Consider the following 17,791-nt stretch of genomic DNA (forward strand, 5'->3'; position numbering starts at 1 on the left):
TAACTTTAGCAATGTCATGTTTCCATAATTATTTCCAATTATTGTCTTACCAGTTTTTAAATAAGAACTTTCAAGTCACTTACCATTTCATCACTTTAATCACTTTATACGAATTCAACACTAAATCTGCCAATGAAACTGAATAATTAATGAAGAATTTTCTTGAAAAGTCCTGCATGCATATGACATGGCGAGTGTAAATTTAGCTTAGCCAATACATTTTAATGCAACTTAATGGTTTATTGTACTCCATGTCAAAGGTATTTTAAAGTTGTTGAATATTCAAGAAACATGTTTGTTTGAATTGGGTGAGGTAATGCCGTTTCTACTGACACATACCCACACACTTATGTTTTATTTTTTTAGCTCCTCAACAACCAGTTGAAAGTATATTGTTATCAAATCATTCTAATAGAAGCAAAAACGTTGAGAGAACGAAAAGGGTACAGTATTCTTTTCAAAAAAAGTCCTAAACAACAAAATGTAGGCTTACAGCTGTCGTATGGAAGGTATCTATTTGATATTAATTATTATGTATTTCTAAATGTTTTCACACATTTTTTCTTAGCTTTTCAACTCTATGTCACCCTTTACTGTTATGAGATATATAGAATAATTGTAGATAAGTATAATTTTGAATATGCCTCTTTCTGTTACTCCTTTTAATTTTGTTAGTACATGTCTTCTTTTTCCCTCGATGTATTATTTTTAATGCAGAAGATCAAAATTCATAATTTTCATTACTAAAGTGGAGTTTATCACTTCATTGCATCATAATCCTTTTTTTTTCGTGTTTAATACTCATCGAATTGATTCCTTAATAACATATATAGCTGTCATAAAAACTCCCGATCTCATTTTTTACATTGCTGACTTGCTATACTATTATGACAAAAAATTTTTGTAAATTACTGACATCCAATCAAATTTTACTTTGAAAATTTCTGAATTGTTAAACAAGATATTTTCTTCCATTTTCCTGATTTCCATGTCTCTTCTTATTTCAACTTATGCAAGAAGTTATAACTTCATAACTTTCACAGTATGTAATGTATCTTAAATATTCATATTGTTCTAACAATTTATGCGTTTAAAAAAAAGTAAAGGTGATAGGAAGCTTTTGTTTTTTTATAAACATCGCTAGAGTGAAGATTTTTTAACGATATATAATTTGTTTCGATATCTTTTTGCTAACCAGAGTTCTAATTGGACCATTTCGACGAAATTCCAAGTTGCATGATTTGCGAAATTTATCAATGCAAGGGTGAAAACAATGTAACGGCTTTTTGTGATGGTTACTGAGCATATAGATTTTTTTTTCATTCTCTCTCAACCATAATAGCTATGAAAGTTAAGTTGGCAACCCAAATTTTAAGTAGGTATAGATATATTTTCGAGATCAAATCTTACTTTCTTCTTTTTTGGAGGGCTAACGTTTTTATTCAGTGTTCTGACTGACACTGGATATTGACGGTATTGCGGAATTATACTGATACATCTTAACTAGACATGATTTTTTCCTTGGAGGTTTATCGTTATTTTCCTAAATAAAAATATTTTCAAGACCAAGAAAATAATTTTGATGAAAAAGTTTATGAAAATATATAAACTAGGCAACATCGCTATGTATCTGTATTCGTTTGCGATAAAATGGCTGCCTTTGTTCACTAAAAACTGAGAAAGCATTTTGAATAGATTTGTTGGAGTGAAATATTTTTGAGTGTTTAGATATTGTTAAAGTGACGTATTAGTCTTAGTTTTAATTTTTAGAAAAGCTTTTTATATTTCCCTATTCCAGTCATATGGTTAAATTAGTTACTTACAAAACTCTACAGAATAGGATACTCAAAAATTGTATATTCTTTTTCTGTTCAAGGTCAAATACCTTTAACTTGATAGTTAATCTGTAGTTTTGTCGTTTTTCAGTTTTATGGAAAAAATAGATTAGATAGTTACATATTTTTATCGTATTCCTACGTCACATCGTTGTGAAGAAGTGATTCATGAGTAAAAATGCAAATAAAATTTGAAAACTTCATTTTTTTGGCCAGCTTATATAATACCAACAAAATACTTCATCAAATTAAAAACAAACAATATCACTTTTGCATAAAAATGTACCAACTCAATACTCAACGAAAAGTATATTAATCAGTTGTTCTACAGTTTAGAGACTAGGTACCTAATCATTATAATTACCTAATTATAAAATAATCTTTCTGGCTTTCTGAGTGGCAAATTTATCAATACTTTTAGAAGCACTTAAAGTTTCAGGTGAGTGAAACTACAAAATTTCCAACAGACAATAAATACCTTTCAGATGTTAAGTCTAAACACTGCTAAGAAGTACCCGGTTTAATATCCCCAAATTTAACATAACTTTTTGCCGGAAAACAATATTCTTTGTAAATAAGCTAATTCTTTTATCAATTACACATTCTTTTTCAAAAATATTTTTTCAGGATTTTCTTCCATTGAAAATTGTCTGCTTTGAAATCTTTTTCCTGTATTTGATAATGTTGGAGATGAAGAAAAATATGATAAGGTCATAGAAAAGTTTGAAAATCACTGCATGCCCTTTAAAAATGAGACATTTGATAGATTCAAGTTTAACACGCGCTGTCAGCAAGAAGGGGAAGACTTTGATAACTTTCTTACGGCAATAAGAAAGTTAGCAAAGCCATGCAAGTTCGCAACATTGCATGATTCTCTGGTAAGAGATAGAATAGTAGCTGGTATATTAGATGCAGAGGTACAAGAAAGGCTCTTCAGAGTGAAAAAGTTGACTCTCAGTCAGGCAGAAAACATATGTAGATCCTCAGAAGCAAGTAAAAAGCAAGTTCATAATATAAGAGGGAATGCAACACAAGTGGATGCAGTCAAGAAGCATTATCAATCTTATAGCAGTAGCAGTGCATACGAGTGCTTCAAATGCAAGACAAAACATAGTCCCAGAAACTGTCCTGCCTTCGGGAAGACCTGTTCAGTATGTAAAAAGCCAAATCATTTCGCAGTGGTCTGCTATAATAGGCAGCAATTTAAAGGTAAGGAAAAGATTAGAAGTAAGAAGAAAACGCATGAGGTTGAGAAGAGTGGGTCAGAGAATAGCAGTAACGAGGGAGAATCAGACACACCATATTTAGATTCAGTGACACTTGACCAGGTGAAGTTTAAGAATAAGAATAAAGATATTTGGACTGAGAATGTATTAATAGATAACGAGTACATTACTTTTAAGATAGATACGGGTGCGAATTGTAACTGTTTGCCCATAAAGTTTGTTAGGAAGATAGGAGCAGAGAATAAAATAGTAAAAAATAGACTATCGTTGAACACATATGGTAATAATAAAATAAAAGCTAAGGGGTATGTAATATTAGATTGTATGGTAAAAAGAAAATTTTCTAAAATTAAATTTATTGTTGTTGATTGTGACAGTATGCCTATTTTGGGATTAAACACCTGTTTCAAGCTTGAATTAATAAAACAAGTTAGTGAAGTTAATAATAAAAATAATTTTTTAACAAAAAATTCTGAGGTTTTTGAGGGTACTGGTAAAGTACCATATAAATATAAGATAGTACTAAAACAAAATGCAGTTGTTCCATATTCTAGTAACTGCAGAAGGGTGCCAGAAACATTAAAACTAAAATTAAAGAAGGCACTAGATGATCTTGAAAACAGGGATATAATTTCCAAGATAGAACAACCAACAGAATGGGTCAATAATATTGTAATTATACAAAAACCAACAGGAGCATTAAGGATATGCCTAGATCCAATCAAACAATAAGGGACAAACGAGAGCTCAGTCCAGGAAACAAGGAGAGGCAGTAATCATTGACGTAGGCGACCGAATCTATGCTGATTTACTGAAGGAGGTTAAAAAAGAAGTGCAAGAGAAAGGATTAAGTGACAGTGTTGGGGGTGTCCGCATGACGAAGTCCGGGAACCTACTCCTCAAAATGGAGGAAACAGCTGGGGGCGCAGAACGACTAGTTGAAGCTCTTAGGGGAAGGAATGGAGTTAAAGCGCTAAGAGGAGTCCAAAAAGCGGAGGTTGTCCTCCATATTAAGAACATTGATGCTGTCGCTAGCAAACAAGAAGTGGAAGCTGCTATCAGAGACATCGACAAGGGAAGAAAACCAACAGGAGACATAAGAGTTGGCTCTTTGAGGCCTGACTATGGCGGGACACAAGCAGCTACCGTCTTTATGCCAAAAGAAACTGCCGATAGCCTACTCAAAATGGGCAAAATAAGAATTGGTTTGGTAAACTGCAGTGTGAGAGAAAGGGTGAGAGTGGACTCGTGTCATCGATGCTGGGAAATTGGTCATATAGCCAAATTCTGCAAGGGCCCTGATAGAACACGACTGTGCATACAATGTGGGGGAGATAACCACCAGAAAAAAGACTGCACGAAAGAAGCTCACTGCGTACTATGCAACATCCCCGGTCATAGGCCACTTTCCCTAAAGTGCCCTTTATATAGAGGAGAGATAAAAAGGCTGCGAACAAACCGTCAACAAAATGTTCAAACTAATTCAAATTAACCTAGGTAGGCGTATTCCAGCACATGACTTACTGCGACAAACAACAGCTACAAATGAAATAGACATTGCAATCATAAGCGAACCAAACAAGAATTTAGCTAAAAAGAGCGGCTGGTTCACAGATATCAATATAGATGCAGCAATTTGCTTACCAGCAAGCAAGCACATATCGATACAAGGTTGGGGACAGGGAAATGGATTTGTCTGGATTGACTGCATCAAAATCACTATATATAGCTGTTATATGTCGCCAAATATAAGGCTCGAAGAGTTCCAACATTTACTGAATGAACTGAAAAATAGTATGGCTACACGGAAAAATAAGTGATGGTTTGCGGGGACTTCAACGCGAAATCAATGATGTGGAGCTCAACAACAAATGATTCTAGAGGCGATATTCTTTCTGAATGGGCCTCAGAACTAAACTTAATTTCACTGAACACCGGATGTGAACCTACCTTCCGTAGAGGCCAAAGCTCATCCATTATCGATATAACATTCGCGGCAACCAATATAGCGCCTTTAGTAACGAACTGGAGAGTGTCTGAAGAGGAAAATCTTACAGACCACAATTACATTTATTTTGATATAGCTATTAAGAAAGATAGCGTAAGAACGAAGATGAAGAGCCGCGGCTGGAGGGTGGATACGACACAAATGGATTACTTCATAAATGAACTGCGAAGCAAATTACCATCAAGAGAACAAACCTTAAAGCCAGAGAGATTAATTGAGAACATCAGCCATGCATGTGATAATACATTCCAACGAAAGGGTATCCCAAGTGACAGGAAAAAACCAGCTTACTGGTGGTCAGCGGAAATCGCCGAGACTCGGAAAAAATGCCTTACACGGAAGAGAAATATGACAAGGCTCAATAAAAAACCTAATATATCGCAAGAACAAAAAGATACATCCCGGCAAGCCTACAAAGAAGAAAGAGCGCGGCTAAAGAACGCCATCCTAAGAGCAAAACAGGTTAAATGGAAAAGGGTCATTGAAGAAGTTGAAGAAGACCCATGGGGACTGGGATACAAGATAGTGATGAATAAACTGAGCTTGAGATCACCTCCTGCGTTGTCAGAAGAACTCATGCTTGACGAAGCTAAGAAGCTGTTCCCACAACACCAGAAAACTAAGTGGAGTACCACTGAGGTACGAGACATTATTCCACTATTCTCGGCAGAAGAGCTGGATCGAGCTTCAAACAGGATCAAATTAAAAAAGGCTGCAGGACCCGACCATATACCACCGGAGATAATTAGATGTGTCGCACAAAGACTTTCACCAATCTGTCTGAATGTAATGAACCGGCAAATCCTGAAGGGCGAATTCCCAGATATCTGGAAAACCGCCAAATTGCTGCTCATAGAAAAACCACGTAAAGAAGGACAATCAAAACTCACATACAGACCGCTGTGCCTAATAAATTGCATGGGAAAACTACTAGAGCACCTTATAAAAGAAAGAATAGTTGAAGAAATCTGCAGAACAGGAGGCCTTGCTGATACATAGTTTGGATTTGTGAAAAAGAAATCGACCATAGACGCTATGCTGAGAGTAATGGAAGAGGTAAATAAAGCAAAAAGACTCGCACATCAAAATAGAAAACTATGCTTGCTAGTTACCCTGGATGTCAAAAATGCCTTCAACTCGGCACCCTGGCAAGGCATCGTAAGAGAACTTGAAAAAAGAAAGATTGCACCATATTTGATACGAATGGTAAAAAGCTACTTTACCAACCGAAGGATCTTAATTGGCGACAGAACTAACATGGAAGTGACAAGTGGTGTACCGCAAGGCTCTGTACTTGGACCCACTTTGTGGAACGTCTACTACGACGATGTACTACGCCTGGATATGCCGCCAGGAGTCGTGCTTATTGGATTCGCTGACGACTTGGCGATAGTAGCGAGTGGGAAGACGGAGAAAGAAATCGTAGCTGTGACCAACTTAGCAGTGCAAAGGGTTGTGGAATGGATGAAATCCAGAGGACTAGAATTGGCGTCAGAAAAAACAGAGGCAACGTTGCTGGTGGATAGAAAGATTGTTAAACAGGTGACTATCGATATAATAGACACACCGGTCTTCACTCAACCACAAACTAAATACCTAGGGGTATTTTTCGATCAGGGCGCTAAAATGAAGGCTCATATTGTAAACACAAGCCGTAAGGCTGAAGCGACGATAATGGCTCTTAGCCGCCTGATGCCGAAAAGAGAGGGACCATCGTCAAGTAAGCGCAAACTGCTGTCGGCGGTAGCCCACTCGATTATGCTATACGCTGCACCAGTATGGCAAGAATCTCTGAAACATCTGAAGTATAGATCTATGTTCCTCAAGATACAGAGAAAACTAGCTATCCGCATATGCAGTGCGTTCCGTACTGTATCCACCGAGGCAATATTAGTATTGGCGGGTATAATACCCATAGACTTATTGGTGAACGAGAGAACCGCCACACATGGAAAAGAGCAAGCAGTTAAAACAACAGAAAAAGAAAACACGCTAACTAAATGGCAAAGAAAATGGGAAGCAACACACCACTTGGGCGCTTGGACCAAAAGACTCATACCGGAACTTAAACCTTGGCACAAGAGAGGACATGGGGAGATAACGTACGCCTTGTCCCAGCTATTATGTGGACATGGATGCTTTGCAGCATACTTCTGCAGATTCAAAATAAAAGACTCGCCACTTTGCCAGTATTGTGGCAATGAACAGGACGATGTTTATCATACCTTTTTTGCGTGCCCTAGGTGGCAAAATGAAAGAAGAAGCTGAAACAGAAGCAAATACCATCATAACCCCAGAAAACATAGTCCAAACCATGCTACAGTCTCCTACAATGTGGAACGTGATATCTACTATGACGTCGAACATTATAACACAAAAGGAAAGAGACGAAAGAACAAGAGCAATTAGAAACTATTAGACAATAAAAAAAAGGATAAGAGGCAGGGCATCACGACGAAGTAAAAAAAAAAAATTTGTATGTATGTATGTATGCATGTGACCCTCTTATAACTTTTGAATCGCTCGACCGAATCCATCGTGGATGGAGCCATTCGAAAGGGATTGACCAAACTTAAGATTTTGAGTACAATTTGGACCGATTCAGACCAGTGGATTTTAAGAAATCAACAAAAACTAGGAGAATGTTTTTTGTAACATAACTTCGAAATTTCGTATACGATTTTGATTTGATGATATCTATACGAGCTCAAAAAAACTCGACTATATCATTCAAAAACGTCCAAATCGGTAGATTGGTTCGTAAGTAGTTATTTTCGAAGCAGAGAATAGAGTTCCGAGAGCTCAAAATGAATACATGAGTCGTGAGCGGACAGAAACGTTAGACACATGCCTGATTTTACAAATACGCGGAACTTTTGATTGAATTTCTACTTTTAGTTCTAAACGAAAAACAAAGAGTTATTTTCTTTTCCAATTTTATATATTTTAATCATCAGCTAATCTATATGGAGAATTTTACATACCTTTTGCATTTGTACTTTGCACAGTAGGTTCCTGAATCCAAATTAATCTTCCTTCTGCAACACAATCAATTTAATTAAGAGCAACCATATACTCATCACAAAAATAAACAAAAAACATGGGGAAGCATCAAAATATTTACAAAATTGTTATTCGTTTAATGGGTAAATCTCAATTTTTTCCAAGTAAGAATATACCAATAATTTTAGGTCTCTTTCAATCGATAATAAATTGTTGTCTTAATGAAAATATTACTTATAATAACAAAACAATTTACCTATTGAATACCAAGGGACAGAATCCAATATACGGAAAAGAGAATTTTGAGAATTGGTTCACATACATAGGAACGAGAAAATAGGCAGTGATAAAAAAGAACTAAATAATTTAAGTAAAATTCATAGATAAATTTTTATGCAACTATGAATAATTTAATTTGTAACTGCCACATATATTTGAGGTGTAAAAACCAAAGAAAAATTTATCTTTCTTGTCAAAAAGAGTTTCAAAAAGTAAAACGAGAAAATTAATTGGAATTGATGAAATAATATCAACTCACATTAACATGAGACTTGTATGTGGAAATGTAAACAAACAAATAATGAAAAATTACAAAAATTGCGAAGCAGAAAAACCAAAAATTTTTTCTATTTAGATCCAAAAAAGAATAGTTGATACCTACATTTCTAAATTTAAAATTATCTCATTCAAAATTTACAAATACTTGTAACATGAATATCAGAATAATGTTTTATATATGTGTATGTTTCAAATCATAAAACTATTACTGAATCCATTTAATTATAAGATTATAAAATGAATTGGTAGACAAAGCAATTATAATAAACAAATTCCTAATAACATTTTCCAAAAATTTGACGAAAAATTTCTTTACAGAACCCTCTCTTTTTAAAAAATGCAGAGCAAGAACTGTTAAAAAAATTAATAACCTAATACTTAAACAATAACCAATTTATAAAAATTGAAACGAAATAATATTGAAATGGATCAAAAATTTTATTGAGATTGAATTATCTATTATGAGTGACTAATATCTAAGTAATATTGAATGCAACACCAATCATCTAAATAATAAAACTCAAAATAAAATAAGATCTGATACTTGTAATATTATCAGAAATTTCAAAAATAAATTAAGAAGCAGTAGTGAAATAATATCATCTGATCTGAAATTGGAAATTAATATCCTCTAAAATATATATGGTCTGTTAAAAGTGCACAAAGCTATAACACCTATTTGACCAATTGTTTCAAGTATTCTAATACCTCTAACCCTAACCTCAATTATTTAAGGTGCAAAATGTAACAAAAGACAAGTAAACTAGCCTCGTGGCGACTGATAATAATAGACAATGCTGTTGCCTATACACAACACATTTATAAAAACACATACAGAGCAAACTCTTTTTTTAAATTTTGTTTTAAATTATTTTTAGTTAAAAAACTCATAACCTTTCATGGAGGTAAAATGAACGTTGTTGTAGAAATTTGCCTCTATACAAATGTCTGCAAGTATGTAAGTAATTTACAAATTTATTAATTATTCATTTAACTTCGAATAATGATGCATAATTAGATCAAAACAAATAAAAATTATTTATAATCTCAATTTCAAACAAAAATAACTCTTATCAAAGTTATAAAGCTAACACTTAGAATAACATACTTCAAATATAAGAATTAAATATATAAACAAATTGTCAGTTGTACTATAGGACTTTCCATATCACATAGCAAGCAAGATCTTGAGGAAACTATCTTAAGTAAACTTAACATAAATATTCCATTCTTTTTCCATTATGTAAATGACTGCATTACTGCTGTACCAATAAAAGCAAATTGAAAATATAAATAAATAATATCAAAATATGTTGAAAATACTTAAGGATAAGTCGAAACTTCAAAATCTATCTTTCTTTTAAAAACTATCAAAAAAACTAATTTTGAAACAGAAGATACCTAAAATGAAGAACATTTAGCTGCATTAATATATATACATATAAATCTATGTTCCAGCCTTTGCTACCAACCCAAAAACTTAAAATTTTTCAAAAATACATGCATTTCAAATTTAATCGTTATTCGACGACGACGAAGCAAAGTTAAAATAATAAAATTGAATATAAATCTTGCATACAACAACAAGAACAAAATCGAACTAAAGTTAGATTTACTACGAGGTCGAAAATATTAGTTTTAAGGTCAGCTGATCTGAGACTGACATTTAGCTGGTTGTTAACCCATAATAACTAGATTTCTCCCTAGAATTGCAACTTACTTGCAATCAAAATGGCACAAAACTAAAGTTTATATATATATATATATATATATATATATATATATATATATATATATACTTCTACATATATGTAATATAATATTTCTATATGGGTAGTGTTAAAATAATGAATAGCGTGGATAGTTTTTATATTTATTAACTTCTATATAAGAAAATGTTCAAAGACACTATCATTTGTCTAAAAAGTGCTCTCTGGCCATCACTACTGACGTCTGACGTTGTTTGTTGCTTGCTTCGTTCATCTCGTTCACCCTCCTAGCTGTCACGTATTGTTAGTTTGTTTTTCTCGCGCACAGGACAGAGAACATAGACAATGATGAATAGAGTTGCTTCAATAAGTATCTGAGAATCAACACACCTCCTTACTTATGGAAGCAACACTCATAACATACCATATATACTTAATACTATTTAACATTTACTTAACAGTTGTCTTAATTTTTCAAATTTTATGACACTTAGTGCTTTGGTTAAAATGTCTGCCAATTGATCTTCAGATGAAGTTTTTGTTACCTTTATTGTTCCCTTTTTAACATAATCATGTACATAGTGATACCCAACATCTATGTGCTTACTGTTTTTTGAAAAATTCCCATTATTGGCCATATGCCTAGCTGATGAATTGTCTTCAAATATTTCAATAGGATGATTTACTTTAATTTGCAAATCTTTAACGATGCCTAAGAAGAAAAGCACTTCATCTGTAGCTTCAGCTAAAGCGATGTACTCTGCGTGGCAAGACGACCTAGTAACTACCTTTTGTTTTCGTGATATCCACAAAATCATATATTCATGAAAGCAGTCATACCATGCTCTTGAGCTTTCTCGTAGTCCATATAGGGCTTTATTCAATTTACAAACCATGTTTTTGTTGCACGAAATCCTTCAGGTTGGTGTAAATATATTTCAGAATTTATTTTTCCATTCAAGAAGGCTGTTTGTACGTCCATTTGATGAATGTACCAACCTCTGTTACATGCTACTGACAGCAAGGTTTTTAGTGTGGGCATTTTAGCAACAGGCGAGTATATTTCTTCTTCTAAGCTTTTTGGTTGCTGATAACCGAGAGCAACTAATCTAGCTTTAAATGTATTATCTGACTTCACTTTGTAAATCCACTTCACTTTTATAATCTTTTTATCTTCAGGTACTTCATGTATATCTATCAAGTCCCATGTTTGGTTTTTATTTAGACAATTTATTTCCTTTTCCATAGCTTTTTGCCAGAAGATTTTTTCATTCGACTCTATAGCTTCATTATATGTGTTTGGGATTGAAACATTGGAAAAATATGCATCTACTATGTAGTCATTATGCCAAGCAGGTTTTTTTTCTTCTCTTTTAGGTCTATTATCCGGAATTTTGCCACTGGACTCATTTTGCTCATTCAACACTTCACTCTCTGAATTATCATTCAATTTTCTATCATTCTCATTCACTTCATTCTCTCTTTCTTGTTCATCAATCTTTCTCACTTCAATTACACTATCGTTATTCAGATCATTTGATATTTTTATGTACTTTTCATCTTGTTCTACAAATTTCACATGCCTGCTCTCAACTATTTTATCATTTACTAAGATTCGATAGCCCATATCACAGTACCCTATCAAAATACCTTTTTCTGATTTGGGTTCTAATTTTGAATGCCTATTTGTTTCACTAATCCTTACAAAAGCTGTACTGCCATAAACTCTCAAGTTTGAAACATTTGGTTTTCTACCTAAAAACAATTCATACGGGGTTTTATTGAAATCATTGTGTTTAGTTACTCTATTACTAAGATACGTGGCAGTTTTTGTACACTCGGGCCAGTATTTTTTATCTAGGTTAGCATCTGTTAACAAGCATCTTGCAGTATTCATTAAACTTCTGTTGTATCTTTCAGCTACCCCATTTAATTCATGTGTATAGCTAGGACTTGGTCTTAGCCAAATACCATTTTCTTTTGTAAATTCGTAAAAATTTTTATTCAAATATTCTTTGCCCCGGTCACATCTAATTTCTTTAATTTTATGGCCAGTTTGATTTTGAATTAGATTTACACAATGTTTAAAGCAACTAAAAACTTCATCCTTAGACTGTATACAATATGTCATAACAAATTTGCTAAAGTCATCAATAAAAGATACAAAGTATCTTTCACCTTTGAAACCTTGCTGGTTAATTGGGCCGTTAACATCGGTATGTATTATTTCACAAGTATCCTTAGCTTTCTTTCTATTGTTGTTAAATTTAAAGTTTGTCATTTTTGACAATAAACATGTTTCACATTGAATAAGTGTATTTTCTAATGAACTGGGTAAACCTTCACAACATTATTTTTACACATAATTGAGAGATTTTTAAAATTTATGTGACCTAACCTTTTGTGCCATTTTTCTTTTTCTTTAACAACATTACAAACATTGGATTCAATTTCTAAAACTATATTACCATTTAGTTCATATAGGTTTCCTCTCTTTTCAGCTAATGCAATAGTTTCGTCATTTTTGTTTAGAATTTTCAAATAATTCTGCTGAGCCCAAATTTTATTGCCATTATCAGTTATTTTTGACATAAGTTTTTTGACATTTCTGGTGCAAAATAGCAATTTTTAATATGTGTTTTGATTTCTTTATCACCTACAGTAAAATTTACTACTATTGTCCCTATAGCCAAGGCTTTTATTATATGACCGTCACCTACCTTAATGTTTACTGTTTTTTTCAATTCTCTTATCTCTGTTAAAATAAGTCTTTTTATTAACAATATGATCGCTGCATCTGCTGTCTAGAAGCCATGTTATTTTTTCTTTCGCTTCCGTTACATCTTTCTCTGAATTCATGACTGTTACCTGAAAAGAGTTGTATTCCTGTGCATCTGCAAAATTTCCTGTTGAGTTAGAACTGCTTGTTTCTTCTCTGTATCTTCCTCTGCCTCTAAAAGATCCTCTATGGTCCCCGTGACCTTTTGTATTGCGATAACTTGTACAAAATCTCTGTATATGACCCATATGTCCACATTTGAAGCATTTTTTTATACCATTCTGTTCATCATAATTTTTTACATGATTTCCTCTGTTTATTGCTCGTGAGTTAAATACTTGTGTATTATTCTCTTTAATTGGATTCTTCTTGAAATCTATGAGTAACTTTGACTTAACATATTCTACAGTTCTTTGATTAGGAGGCAATGCATCTACAATATCTATTAAATTGTCATAGGTTTCTGGGAGAGTAAGTAATAGATAATTAAGGTGGTCATCTTCTGATATTTGTTCTCCTGTACTTCGTAATTCATTTATGTGTTGTTCGAATCTCGTTAAGAAATCTTTAGCATCATCGTCTTCTTTCATTTTTAATTCTAATAATTTTCTTTTTGCAATTAGCTTCAATGCTGTTGAGGATGGTTCATATATTGAATTCAATTTTTGGATCATATCAGATGCTGTTTTTTCGTTGATAATTAGTTCAAGTTGAGCATTTGACACACATTGTACTATTAGAGATCTTGCTTTGACATCATTTCTTTTCCAATTTGTTCTCTGTGCCTCTTCTTCTATTCCCTCTGGCATTTTTTCATTAATTACATTTATGCAATTTTTACTCTCCAATACTAGCATTAATCTAAATTTCCATTTGGTCCAATCTTTACCATCAAATATCGGCAAAGCAAAATCGTCTTTTCTGTCGGCCATGCTTTCAAGCTATTCTATTTAACCTTCAATTTTTTACTTTTTCAAATATCGACTTAATCTTCTTATTCAATTACCTTTTTTTAACAAACCACGCTCTGCTACCATGTTAAAATAATGAATAGCGTGGATAGTTTTTATATTTATTAACTTCTATATAAGAAAATGTTCAGACACTATCATTTGTCTAAAAAGTGCTCTCTGGCCATCACTACTGACGTCTGACGTTGTTTGTTGCTTGCTTCGTTCATCTCGTTCACCCTCCTAGCTGTCACGTATTGTTAGTTTGTTTTTCTCGCGCACAGGACAGAGAACATAGACAATGATGAATAGAGTTGCTTCAATAAGTATCTGAGAATCAACAGATAGTTTTTATAAGTGAAAGACCAAGGAAGACAGAATGACAACGATTTCTCTATCCTCCGCATATATGTAATACTCCTTTATGGGCAGTTGGTATATGAAAAAACGTCTCTATGTTACGGTGCCGACAACTTTCATTTTCTCTCTCTTTCTAGACACTTTATCTATACTCCATGCTTGAGAATGCGCGCAGAATCAAGCTGTAGCCTCGAAGGATAGAAAAATCGTTACCATTCTGTAATCCTTAGTCTTCCACTTATAGAAACTGCCCATATAGAAGTATCACAAATACGGCAAGATCAAACACTTCGGTTTTGTGCCATTTTTATTGCGTACGAGTTGCTATTCTAGTGAAAAATCTAGTTATTTTTTGCTTAACAACCAACCAAATGTCAGTGTCAGATCAGTTGACCATAGAAGTAATCTAATATCTTTTCGATCTCGTGGTAAATCTAACCCTGTATATAATCTTTGAATCCAACTTTAGTTCGATTTTCTTCTTGTTGTTTCCAATATTTTTATTATTGTGATCAAGAATGGATAAACTATCCTGTAAAAAGTAAGTAAACTATATATTATTTTCTCATAAATACTGTTACTTTTTTGCCTTCACATCTTTATCTTTTTACATCTTTCTCGACAGTCGGCTCAAGACTGTTGAATTCATAGCAAAAATAATGGATTTCATTATATATTAAAACAGATATTATAATTACATATATCATAATTAATCATAGTAGTAAAGTAGAGAGTCGTGTGCTTAAATTAAACCTGTGGCAGGCCTGAAATGAATTGTAAAAGTATGAAGAGAGCTCCACTAGCATAAGATCACGGACATGTAAACAACAATTAATAAATATAACAAATAATAACAAAATAACATCTATACTTATACTTCACAACTGCTTTAGATTTATTACATATAAACAACAGATTGTGGCCTTTTGAGAATATCATCAGGGAAATAAATAATTTAATTTCAACAAATCTCACTGTGAGGGTTGTTAAAAAAGGTTCACTGTCGTAGGATCCAGTTTGTAGCTGAAAAGCTAAAAATAAGATAAAGTGAGATGTTAGAAGCATCTACTGATAATATTTACTTGCCAAAGTTGTGGTTTTATAAAGACCTTCTATTTACTGATCAAGGAGCATCCAATGTGTTCAAAGGTAAATTAAATCTAAAAATTAATAGTGATGCATCTGAAAGTATATCAGAAAGTGTATGTAATTTTTAGCTTAAATATTTAATAAGAAGTATTTCAAATTTCTCTTTTTTTGTAGCAGAACCTTGAACCTGAAATTGTGTACAGTGATGTAGAAAGCTTGGGATGCTTATCCCAAAAAGGATAATCTGAAACACCATCTCAGTAGGGCCCAAAGTCATTCAAAATAAAAAGAGGTGGTAGATTAGGGGAACCAGAAAAAGAAAATATCACAAATCTATTTACCTCTGCAGTGACAGTGCTGCCAAGTAAAAAAAGAATAGTGAAGAAGTTCATCATCAGCCTAAAAAGCATCGTTTATTTGCAGAGTAAGTTTTTTAAAAAAGTACTAAAAAAGAGGCTGTCCCCTGCTCATATTATCCACATATCATTTAATCTGCCATTATTACTCACTAGAAATTGGGTCAGTGAAATTAATTAATGGAACAAAAACTACAATAACAGCAGAGGGATAGGTAGTTGATCGAAGACTTGAAAACTCTCAATTGCTATTTTACTACAAATAATTTATTTCCATATTTATTGCAGATGAAATGGAGACATAAGAGAATCAAGATTAATTTGACGACTTGAATAGCAAAATTTCTAGCCTTTAATTTGATGCAAAAAGAGAGCAAGAAAAAATGAATTACTATTCATTTCTAATTATATTTTATTTCTGGTCTCTTTATTTATTTTACAGTTTCCTTTTTTCAATAGTTCTCATAATACTTAATATTCAATAAAAGTATATCTAATTTATATTCTATTTTATTCACATGGCTTTGTTTTCCTTGAAAAAAAATTACATTAGTAAGTAAAATTTGATATTACACTAGAAGTAGAATAAACTAATTTACAATATTACATTATAAAGGTAAGTAACAATTTTTTAACGTGAAACTAAAAATAGAAAAACTAGAAATTGAAACAATATTGCCAACATATTTTATTCATTATTCAGTCATTAAAATAATTTGTAACTTTTCAGATGTTGAGTGCTTCATTTCTAGGTCTACCATAATACATAATAATACCAAAAGCAGCTTCTGCTACACATTCAAAATATTATAATTTGCATTTCTTATAGTTATAATTCAAATTCCTTGAAAATTTTTAGCCACTCTGCTTTAGTTGTTGAATATCATTATAGAAACAGAAAGCAAACATTTTAAAAACAAAACAATAGAAGAAGTGTCTATTGCAAACTAAAATTTTTGAAAAATATCTTGTAAAGTGAAAAAACTCTTTAGATTTTTCACTCAATTCACTTCCCTATTGCAATGTTTTCAATTCAATTCATTTCAATTCAACTTTCCCCTATAGCTAAGTATCTTAGTGTTACAATGAGTTTATGATCTGCCAAGGGTTTTTGAGATATCTTATGTTTTATTTTTCTCGGGGGTTTTTCAAATGTTTTTTCATCTATTCTCAAATAATTTTTGAATGTTTTTTCACCTAGCTCTCTAACTAAATTGTTTCTTTTTGTTCTATCTAACCACGGCCTGGCCCTCCACCGCCTGGCTGCTTTTTTCTGCCTCCATACTCCAAAAGCAAGGCAGCCGCAGATGTAATTATTGCCTGTGATGCACCAACCCACTTTTTCTTGTTTACTTTACTTTTACTTAAACAATTTTGTAAGTTGGAATTTCTGGAACCGTTGGCAATATTCATACTGAATACACTGTTTACACTACTGCACCAACACAATTACACTGTCTGACTGTTAGACAGTGTAATTACGGTTTTCGAAATGCGAGTCAGACAGTGTAATTGTGAGTGTTGGTGTTTCAGTATATAATTTTGGTTAGTGGCAGCCATGTTGCGATGGCAACAGACTTGCATGTCAAGTGAAGTGCAATATTCCTCTATGCAATATTTTGAACTTGAAATTAAATAATTTTATTTTCTTTTAATGAAGATCTTTTAGGAAATTTAATTTGTTCACTAGTTGAATCTAACTGTAATAAGGATTTTGGTCTATTATTTAAATAATCTCTTTTAACGAAACAATCAAAAATAGGTATAAGTATCTGAAATATATTTTTGTATAATTTGGATAATTTAGGAGCTTCTGACTGCATTATTTATTAAAAAATTTAGAAGAAATATTAAAAATTTTCAAAATAACTGTTGTAGAATCTTTTAATTTTTGTGTTATTATTTATGCAACTAGACG

The 17,791-nt window shown here is 32.7% G+C and overlaps 1 long non-coding RNA gene across 1 annotated transcript; it reads left to right on the forward strand.

The window, feature by feature from the left end:
- The first annotated feature begins 14,729 nt into the window (after positions 1–14,729).
- LOC130903008 (uncharacterized) lies at positions 14,730–16,374 on the forward strand. Its single transcript, XR_009060503.1, has 4 exons — positions 14,730–14,969; positions 15,438–15,577; positions 15,692–15,941; positions 16,162–16,374. It is a non-coding gene; the product is annotated as an uncharacterized LOC130903008 (long non-coding RNA).
- Positions 16,375–17,791: the final 1,417 nt, after the last annotated feature.

The sequence above is a fragment of the Diorhabda carinulata genome, chromosome Y, assembly GCF_026250575.1.
Source record: "Diorhabda carinulata isolate Delta chromosome Y, icDioCari1.1, whole genome shotgun sequence".
NCBI lineage: Eukaryota > Metazoa > Arthropoda > Insecta > Coleoptera > Chrysomelidae > Diorhabda > Diorhabda carinulata.